This window comes from Pseudomyrmex gracilis, unplaced genomic scaffold, assembly GCF_002006095.1.
Source record: "Pseudomyrmex gracilis isolate BER0280 unplaced genomic scaffold, ASM200609v1 scaffold_1139, whole genome shotgun sequence".
Lineage (NCBI taxonomy): Eukaryota > Metazoa > Arthropoda > Insecta > Hymenoptera > Formicidae > Pseudomyrmex > Pseudomyrmex gracilis.
Genome location: NW_018021723.1, coordinates 25888 through 35380, shown reverse-complemented (window position 1 = coordinate 35380; position 9493 = coordinate 25888).

The following is a 9493-nucleotide window of genomic DNA, read 5'->3' as shown; positions in this document are numbered from 1 at the left end:
ACGTGTTTCTCTTTCTTTTGCTTTGTGAGTCGTATTGGAAAGATGACAAGTTCGTTCTTCTTCATATTTCTCTTCAATTCCATGTTGTACACATTGACGGAGATGTCGTTGAGCCGTTCAAATTGTGATATTTGGTGTATACTCATTGGAAATTCAACGTGTTGTAGATTCAGAACTGTTGTATAGTGGGGATACGATGATGTGCGTTCTACATTTTTTTCGGCTGGATAAAGAGCGGCGACCACCGACCATGCAAAGCATGCATTGTCTTCAGATAACACATTAATTACCGCTTCTCTTATACTTAACTTCTGGTGGCAAAGTTATATAATATCCTGCGCGCAATGGATTACACTTGTTCACGTTTACAGTTAAATTCAGTATACGTGACAAGGCCCACCCACTATCGCGTTCTTGAAATTCATTTAAAGACGCTAACGTGGGTTCGATGATGTATCGCTCGTACCACTCGTCTAAATTAATTGTACAAAAAATTTTCTGAATTTCTGGTAGTTATACTTTTATTGGCCCGTTTATCCCTCGATACAAATTCCCCATTGAACGTTGTATTAATTTTCAGATTATTATGTTTCTCAATGCCATTTTGCACTTTTTTCAACACCGTGCTTCTCGCGTGTTCGAGAAAATGGCGAGGTTCAACATGATGTTTGTTGATAATAGCACTCGTCATTACCTTACTGTCAAAAGCGGTGTCTATCTCTCGCCATGTAAGTCCATGTCCGGTGCCACTATATGCAAACTGTTGACGCAATGAATTTTTTAATTCTTCGAGTCGGGCAATTCTAGCGACTAGCGATTGTCTGATTCCTACAGACAGTCGCGGACGTTTGTTCCGACTCTGTTCTTCCAATAATTCGAGACATTCTTCACAATGCTGCTCCCACGCGACAAATTCTTCTCGCGAGTTCAAACGTGTCGACTGTTTCAATACATTGCGCTCTATGTGCGCGATTGATTCTATTTTTTTCACTCTTATACCACTTTGGTTTCGAGACACACAGCAATTGATTGCTCTAACCGTTTTCTGATGAAATACTAATTTTATGCAACAGGTTTCGCCTTTTTATAGTGCATTTGTGCTGATGCTACATATTTGTTGAAATTGTAGTTTTGCATACTAAACTATACACACATCTTTGTTTAATAGAAAATGACATCTGATACACGAAAGAAAGTGCCACGTTTGCAAACTTTGAATATGTGATAAAATTCATGACATCTGATATCCGACAGAAGTGCAGAATTTATTAGTCATATGTAACAGTTGTTATTGTTTACGACGCAGTTAGCAATTTGTGCTGACACCAGCATTTATTTTTGTTTAATTTAATATATAATAGAATTATGTTACTTTAATTTGTGATCAAGTTGATGAAATCTGATATCCGATAAAAACTGCATATTTTGCAGAATTTATGAGTCATTTCTCTATCATTTTTTTCTACTACGCAATTAGCAAGTTTTTGCTGTTATCAGCAGTTTTTAGTTGCAACACTACATAGTTGCTGTAATTTATTCTGTAGAAATATATACTGGATGTAAATCATATATTTCATGAATAAAACTTCAAACAAATAAATATTACGTCTTTGTTATTGTGGTGCACACCACTTTTACGAACACGCCGTATAGCTGTGAAGCGGCCTTAAGCTTGGGCCGGCGGCCCGCCGCAGGGCGGCTAATACGGCGCGCCGCCGCTACACGGCGCATCGCGACGCTAGTTTGCCCGCAAGCAACATTGGCCCCGACGGTTAGAGAAGACGGCCGTCGGCGGCCCTTTGGTATCCAGCTCGCTAGCAGTGTTCACAGTTTTGGCTTTCTTACAGCATGCTGAAGCGGTGGAAGGGATGCGCACAACAGCAGCAAATTCTACCTGCATAAACTCACTGCTGTTGTGCGCATATCTTCTACCGCTTCAGCATGCTGTAAGGAAGCTAAAACTGTGAACACTGCTCGCTAGTTAGCTAGAGCGCAAACAGCTCGCTATCTAGCTGGAGCACGACCGATCTCTCCTAGAAATCACTTTTTCTCCATTTGGAGAAAAGAAAAAAAGGCATTCTGCCGCAAAGACCTTACAGCAAGGCCGCCGAGCGACTCCGAACACCCGGGTCTAAAAAGCTCCCAAAGGTAGAACAGTTCCTGCCGTGGCGCCTAATACCCATCGATCTTCCTCCTCTCCGAACTTCACCTCCAAGGAGGCCGATTGCCTGGGACCGACCGCTGACACCATCTTACACCCTACGGCAGCTAAGTGTGTCTACGCAAGTGGACAAAGTCGACTGCGGCACCCAGACCAGGGCTCGACAGAGAGCCAGGAAACGAGGAACGAAACCCTCCATCGTAGAACGGGCCTGCCAGGCGGAGGACACACGCCCGGCTTCAACAACGGAAGCAGCCGTCCAGACGAGCGACCGAAAATCTTCGTCGTTCTCGCCGCAGCGGTTCCAGAGCACCAACTGGCGGCTGACCACGGCCAGGCCTCGCATTTTCTGGAAGGAGAAAGCCTAAAAAAGGCTCTTTTCAGGGCCAACACCAAACGGCCCTTTTCAGGGCTCCTTCTTATAAAAATTCAAAAATACATCTTGTACATAGTGTAAAATAAAAGTCTTCTTTCCATTATAGAAAGAACTTTTAATACGCGCCTATCACATCCACGATCCTCGCTGCCATCACTACCGTCGTGACCTCGCCGTTTTCTCGCATAATTGCCTCATCCAAAGTTATTTCTCGCTAAAATAATTACTTCGCGCTGAAATAAAAAAATGCAATTTTGCAACACTCTTGCTAAAAATTGCAACTTTATGCGGCGTATAATGTTACATACCGCGACACATGTCAAAAGACATATGTGCACCAATACATAGTTGCTGTTCTTTTTATATAACACCATATTTCTTGGAGTCGCCATAGTGTTGCGCAACATTCACAAATGTTACTTTGCGCTAAAATTAAAACTGTGCACGTTCTCGCTAAAAAGTGCAACTTTACGCGCACTGCGTATAATGGCACGTGCCGAAAAAGATATGTGCAATAATTGTTTTATAGTATATAAAAACGTGTCTTGGAGTTGCCATATTGCTACGTAACATTAAAAATATTATGCTGCAGTAACAAGTACATACCTTGGAGTTGCCGTATTGTCGAGCCGCCGCCATATTGTCGAACCGCGCGTCTTTTGGTGCGCGTGTGAAGTCACCATAAAAGAGGTCCTCCGCCGCGTGACGTCATATCCTGCAGTGCCCCGCGTGACGTCATCGTGACGTCATTACTCGCGTTACGTCACTGCCACGCCCCGCGTGAAGTCATACCCCTCCCCCACGTTACGTCATATCCTGTGACGTCAGAGTTACGCCCCCGCGTGACGTCAATATCCCCTCCCGCGTGACGTTATTATCTTTCCCCCTGTGACGTCACGCCCCGCGTCCTTTTCCCTCTTCTGTGTGACGTCACTCTTTCCCCTGTGACGTTATATCCCGCACCCCCGTCGGAGCTCCTGAGTTAGAACTCTCATATATACACTACTACTGTAGTTTATTTATATATTATGTGTTTCAATATTCTAAAAACTTTCAAATTATCGCAGTTAACTTATTTAAGAATTAATGCAAATATAATAATATAAATGTATCTTGAAATGTTTAACTTATCCTTATCAATAATATTATGTACTTTTTCTAAGATTCACAGTCTTGGAAAAGCATTTTGCGCTGTCATACGCTGCAAGCGCGCAACGTGAAACATTGCTTTCTACCTTCAGTGCTTGCTCGCAAAGCAGGCTTGGTGAAAAGGAGACGGAACATAGTATGTCCGCACTCTTCCACGAGCCGAACAGCCGAAAGTGATGTCACGCACACGGACGGCGGTTCTCGCTTGTGTGCGTGCCCTCACCACCTCGGTGCTCTTGGTGCTAGCCTGCCAGATCTTTCATCACTGTCTTCGATAGGTTCGCAGAGATGCCAGATTGCGCCGGACAGCATCGAGAGTATCGAAGCGGGGTATCCCCACCGCCTTCGATGCTCTTGTACGCATACAAGCAAAAACAGCGTCCGTGTGCGGTTCTCGCTTGTATGCGTACGAGACCATTGAGGCGGTGGGGATACCGCGCTTCGATACTCTCGATGTTGTCCGGCGCAATCTAGCATCTCTGTAGGTTCGTAAAGCGGACCCTACAGTTAAAAAATGTGTCGTCGCTGAATGTCGCGGTTGAGCGGGCAAGGACGGTGAAAATCATACAAGAAGGCAGTCCGAAGGGAGTGATGATAAGAGACGCAACGGGAAGGGCTTTAAGCGTTCTTCTCCTTATAGTTGGAAAAGGGGGGAAACGGAGGACAAAGATGAGGAGAAGGGGAAAGTTATTACAAAAAGAATTAACAAGAAGAAAAAATGCTGAAAGTGCGGGAAAAAGGGGCACTTCCGGTATGAGTGTCCGGCAAATTCTTCCCGGGAAAGCAAAGATTAGTCGACCTCGCTATGATGAGCTCGGCTAGGAGAAGAAACGCCCCGGAAATGAAACGTTTTGTTCAAAAGTTTGGGGGAGGAAGCATTTATTTGTTTTGAGCAAAGAGTTACATGGCAAAACTTGCCGTTTTAAACTTGATACGGGCTCCGACGTGTCTATTGTAAAAACGAAATTAATTGAGGAGTCTCGTTGTCAGAGGTTGTCGTGAAGACAAAGGTTAAGGTACCCGACGGGGGAGGATGTTCCGATTAATTCTAAATGTGAGGCTCGAATAGTGTAAGAAGGGATTTCTCTTAGCATGCTTTTTTATGTAGCAGATATGTCTGAGGATTGTATTTTAGGGGTGGACTTCTTCAGAAAAGTGGGAGAGGAGAGGACTCGGAAAATGTTACTTGGTTTTTGTTTTTCTTTACGTGAGTCAAAGGTTTGTTGTCAGGTGACCGAGGAGGTCGGGGATACTCCGTCGGGCTTGAGAGAGCTCTTTACGTGAATCAAAGATTTGTTGTCACGTGACTGAGGAGGTCGGATATTCCGTCGGGCTTGAGAGAGCTCTTTGAGCGGGACTCCGTTGGCTTTAATGAGGCGCAGAAGAGTGTTTTCGCTGATTTCTTAAACAAATTCCAGAACACCTTTACCGAACAGATCGTAGCCGGTAATTGTGAGGTTCTGCAACATGAGATCAGTCTACAAAATCCTCATCCTATTAAACAGGCTCCGAGGAAGATACCGCTAAGCATGCGGTCGGAGGTAGCTCAGATTCTTCGAAAAATGAGAGAGCAGGGGTTCATTGAGAAATCTTTTGGTCCTTGGGTTTCCCCGGCAGTTATGGTAAAGAAGAAAGATGGGTTTTTGAGGTTCTGCGTAGACTACCGGAAATTAAACGCGGTTACGGTAAAAGATTCTTAGCCTCTACCCAGGGTTGACAATCTTCTGGACCAACTATCGGGCAATGCGTGGTTTTCTACTTTAGACATGAGGAGTGGTTATTGGCAGATTAAAATTCGCAAAGAGGATATGGAGAAAACTGCCTTTTCGGTAGGGAACGGGTGTTGGCAATTTACCGTGATGCCTTTTGTAGTTATGTAACGTTCCAGCCACTTTTGAGCGTTTGATGGAGAGGGTTTTGCGGCTGTCCAAGATTTTTTTAGTTTATTTGGATGATGTTATCGTTTTTGGAAAATCTTTTGAGGAAATGATAGTCCAATCTTAGAAAAGTGTTTCAGAAACTCAAGGAAGCAAATTCAAAGTTGAATCTAAAGAAGTGTACTCTTTTTAAAAGGTAATTTAAGTACTTAAGGCATTTGGTATCGGCCGAAGAGGTTTTGACGGACCCGAAAAAGATTAAGGCGATTTTGAAGTGGTCAGGTCCACGGAATAAAAAGCAGGTTTGCAGTTTTTTGGAGTTCTGCTCGTATTACCGGAAATTTGTGAGAGAGTTTTCTTTAATAGCAAAACCGTTGTATACTTTAACGGAAGATAATATAAAATTTGTTTGGTCTGACCAATGTCAGGAAGCGTTTTTGCGTCTGAAGCAAATGTTAGCTTTTCCTCTGGTGCTTTCGTTTCCGTCGGAAAGCGGGCAGTTAATTTTGGACACTGATGCATCTGGACATGGGATTGGTGCGGTCCTTTCACAAGTACAGCAGAGAATCGAGAAGGTCGTAGCGTATTATAGCCGAGTTCTTAGTAGGACTGAGAAGAATTATTGTGTAACTAGGAGGGAACTCTTAGCGGTTGTTGACTCGGTGAAGTCTTTCCATCACTATCCTTATGGGCGAAAGTTTTTGGTTCAAACCGATCACGCTTCGTTGAGGTGGCTGATGTCTTTTAGAGATTTGGAAGGGCAGTTGGCCCGGTGGGCGGAGAGGTTTCAACAATATGATTTGGACATTCAGCATCGTAGCGGGAAGTTACACAAAAATGCGGACGGTCTGTCCAGGCAGCCTTGTATGGAGTCTGGGTGCAAATACTGCTTAAGATTGGAAGAAAGAGAGGCAGTAGAAAAAGAAAAGTGTATAGCGCGGATAGTTCTTGCAGGGGATGGAATGGTAAAGTGGCGTAGGGAGCAGCTAGAGAATCCGGAAATTTCTTTAATTTTACGGGGAAAAGAGGCAGGTAATCGTCCTTTGTGAGAGGAAGTCTCGGCAAAGGGTCCTTCTTTAAAGGTCTACTGGTCTTATTGGGATGCCTTAATTGTTCAGGATAGTATTCTTTATAAAAGGTGGGAGGCGCCAAATTTGAAAACCAGTTTCCTTCAGGTGATTGTTCCTCGGAAGCTGTGCAAACAGATCTTAGAGGAGGCGCATGATGCTTCTACGGGAGGACATTTTGGTATCAACGAGACGTTGGAAAAGATACAAAAACGATTTTATTGAGCAATTTGCAAGAGGGATGTAGAAAATTAGTGTAAGTCTTGTAAAGTGTGTGTGGCCAAAAGGAGTCCTTCGGACAAGGGAAGGTCACCGTTGCAAGTTTACAATTCAGGGGCTCCTTTCGAGATATTGCAAATGGATATTCTTGGACTTTTTCCGACGTCGTCTGCGGGAAACAAGTATCTGTTAGTGGTAGTGGATTGTTTCACCAAATGGGTAGAGGCGTTTCCTCTGAAGAATTTTCGGGCAGCGACTATAGCAAAAGTATTTGTTAATCAGATAATTTTAAGATACGGAGTTCCGTTGGAATTACACACAAATCAGGGAAAGAATTTAGAATCTCGTCTCCTTTTAGAGCTAGCATAAATTTTAGGCATTAAGAAAACGAAGACAACTGCTCTCTATCCGCAGTCTGATGGACAGGTGGAAAAGCAGCATCAAATGATTACTCAGTATTTGTCTAAATTTATAGAGGAAAGTCAGAGGGATTGGGATCGTTGGATTCTCATGTTTTTTTTGGCTTATAGATCTTCCAGGTATGAGACAACGGGAGCGACTTCTGTAAAATTATGTTTCGGGCGAGAGCTTTGTCTTCCTTTGGATTTGCTTCAAGGAACGCCCTCGAATAGTTATTTACAAACATCGGAAAGTTATGCCCAGGAACTGCGTAGAAAACTTGATGAGGTTCACCAGAAGGTTAGAGAACGTTTAAAGTTAAGGTTTGATAGGGTGAAAATGCGATACGACCAAAAAGCTAGGCATACTTTTTTTGAAGTAGGTCAAAAGGTGTGGTTTTTCAATCCGCGTCGAAGTAAAGGAAAAGCCCCGAATGTACAAAGAAATTGGGAGGGTTCTTTTGAAGTCATGAGAAAATTAAGTAATGTTGTTTATTGTATCCGTCGTTCGCCGAGACACAAAAATAAGGTAATGCCCGCAGATAGGTTAGCCTCGTTTTGTGAGAGATGGAAGCACGCGTCGGAGCTACACTCAGAAAATTAAGAAAAAAAAGGAAATTGTTAAATTAAAGTAAAGAATATTCTGAATTAATTTATAAGAAAATGTTCTGTTTTTTTGTATAGATACTCGTTGTTTTGTTTGTTTTTCTTTTCAGGGTTTATTCCTTCCCTTCCCTTTCTTTTTCCTGGTTTATCGAGAACGTCGGAAGGTGGCGACGTCGTGTCACTCCGCGCCGTTTGAAAATTAAGAAGAAAAGAAATCATCACGTTTAGCTTTATTATATTAGGGAAGACCGCCTCGCCTCCGGTTTTTGATACGTGGTTTTCTCGGGGGACAAAGGGCAAATGCCGAAGCGGGGATCTAAGAAGTCCTTAGGGACGTTGAGTCCACGGGAATTTCTTCCCCCCCTTTGTCTGAAGAGAATTAAGAAGAAAGGAGAAAGAGACGTGTGAGTTTGACGTTGTGTTCGCTTACTCTGGACAGGAGTTTAGAGGAGAACAGGAAAATTCGTCGGGACTCTGAAAACGTCAAAAGATGGTGTCAATTGGATTAAAGTTTGAAGCTTGATCCTGGAGTTGACGAAAGCCAGCGCACTAATTGTCGGGACGACAATTCTTGAAGAAGAGGAGCAGTGTTACACGGCGGACACCGAGTGCGTGAGCCGCGTAAACGGCGTGCGCTCGGCGCGATTGTTCGTTGCCGGGCGACAGAATTGTTGTAGAGAGACGAATCGCGGACGCAAAGCTGTCACGACGCGTTACAGACGATCCTGTAATTCTTGCAATAATTTGTAGCTTAATAAAGTGTTAAAAGAACTCACGTCTTCTCATTTTCGCGGTCGTGTGCGCAAATCGCGGAGATCGGCGACGGGACAGAACCACTGCCGCAAGCGTAACAATACATATACAGGATGATTCAGAACAATTTGTTATCCTTGAAAATACATATTCTTGACTAAACTTTAAGACAACTTTTTATTTGGCAAAATTTTGTCTGAAACTTACTTTTTGAGTTACTTATCAAAATAATTGACGTACCATTAGTCGGATTCAAGAGGCAGAGGTGACGCAACTTACCGTGATTGACAGTGATTTATGTGATGCACGGATTAAATGATACAATTTACGAATGAGTAAATAAATAAGTGAGAAAAAAGCGAGAGAGAAAGAGACAGAAAAAGATACAGAAACAGTGCGTTCAGCTGATTGCGTCAGGCCCCACACGTAATCGCCCGCGTCTGGTGAGTTGCGTCGCCTCTGCCCACTTTTTGTATTTGACTTGTAGTAAGTCAACTATTTTTATTAATAACTCAAAAAGTAATCTTCAGATAAAATTTGCCAGATAAAAAGTTGTCTTAGAATTTAATCAAGAATATGTATTTTTAAAAATAACGGGTTGTTCTGAATCACCCTGTATATACACGCAAATTTTTCGCACATTATCCTGCAAACGGCTCTTCATGACTAGATATATATATATATTTAGTTGTTTAGAAACATTGAAAGGTCGAGATGATACTTAATTAATTAATTACACAGCCACACAAAAAAAAAATTTCTTTGGCCTGGGGATCAGACCATGTTTATTATATGTTTTTGGGGTCGCTGAATCCGAATCCGAGGTCCATTAAACCCTATCGGGTCGGGGTTCCGCCATAACCTCAAAAAACACCATAATCTGAGCT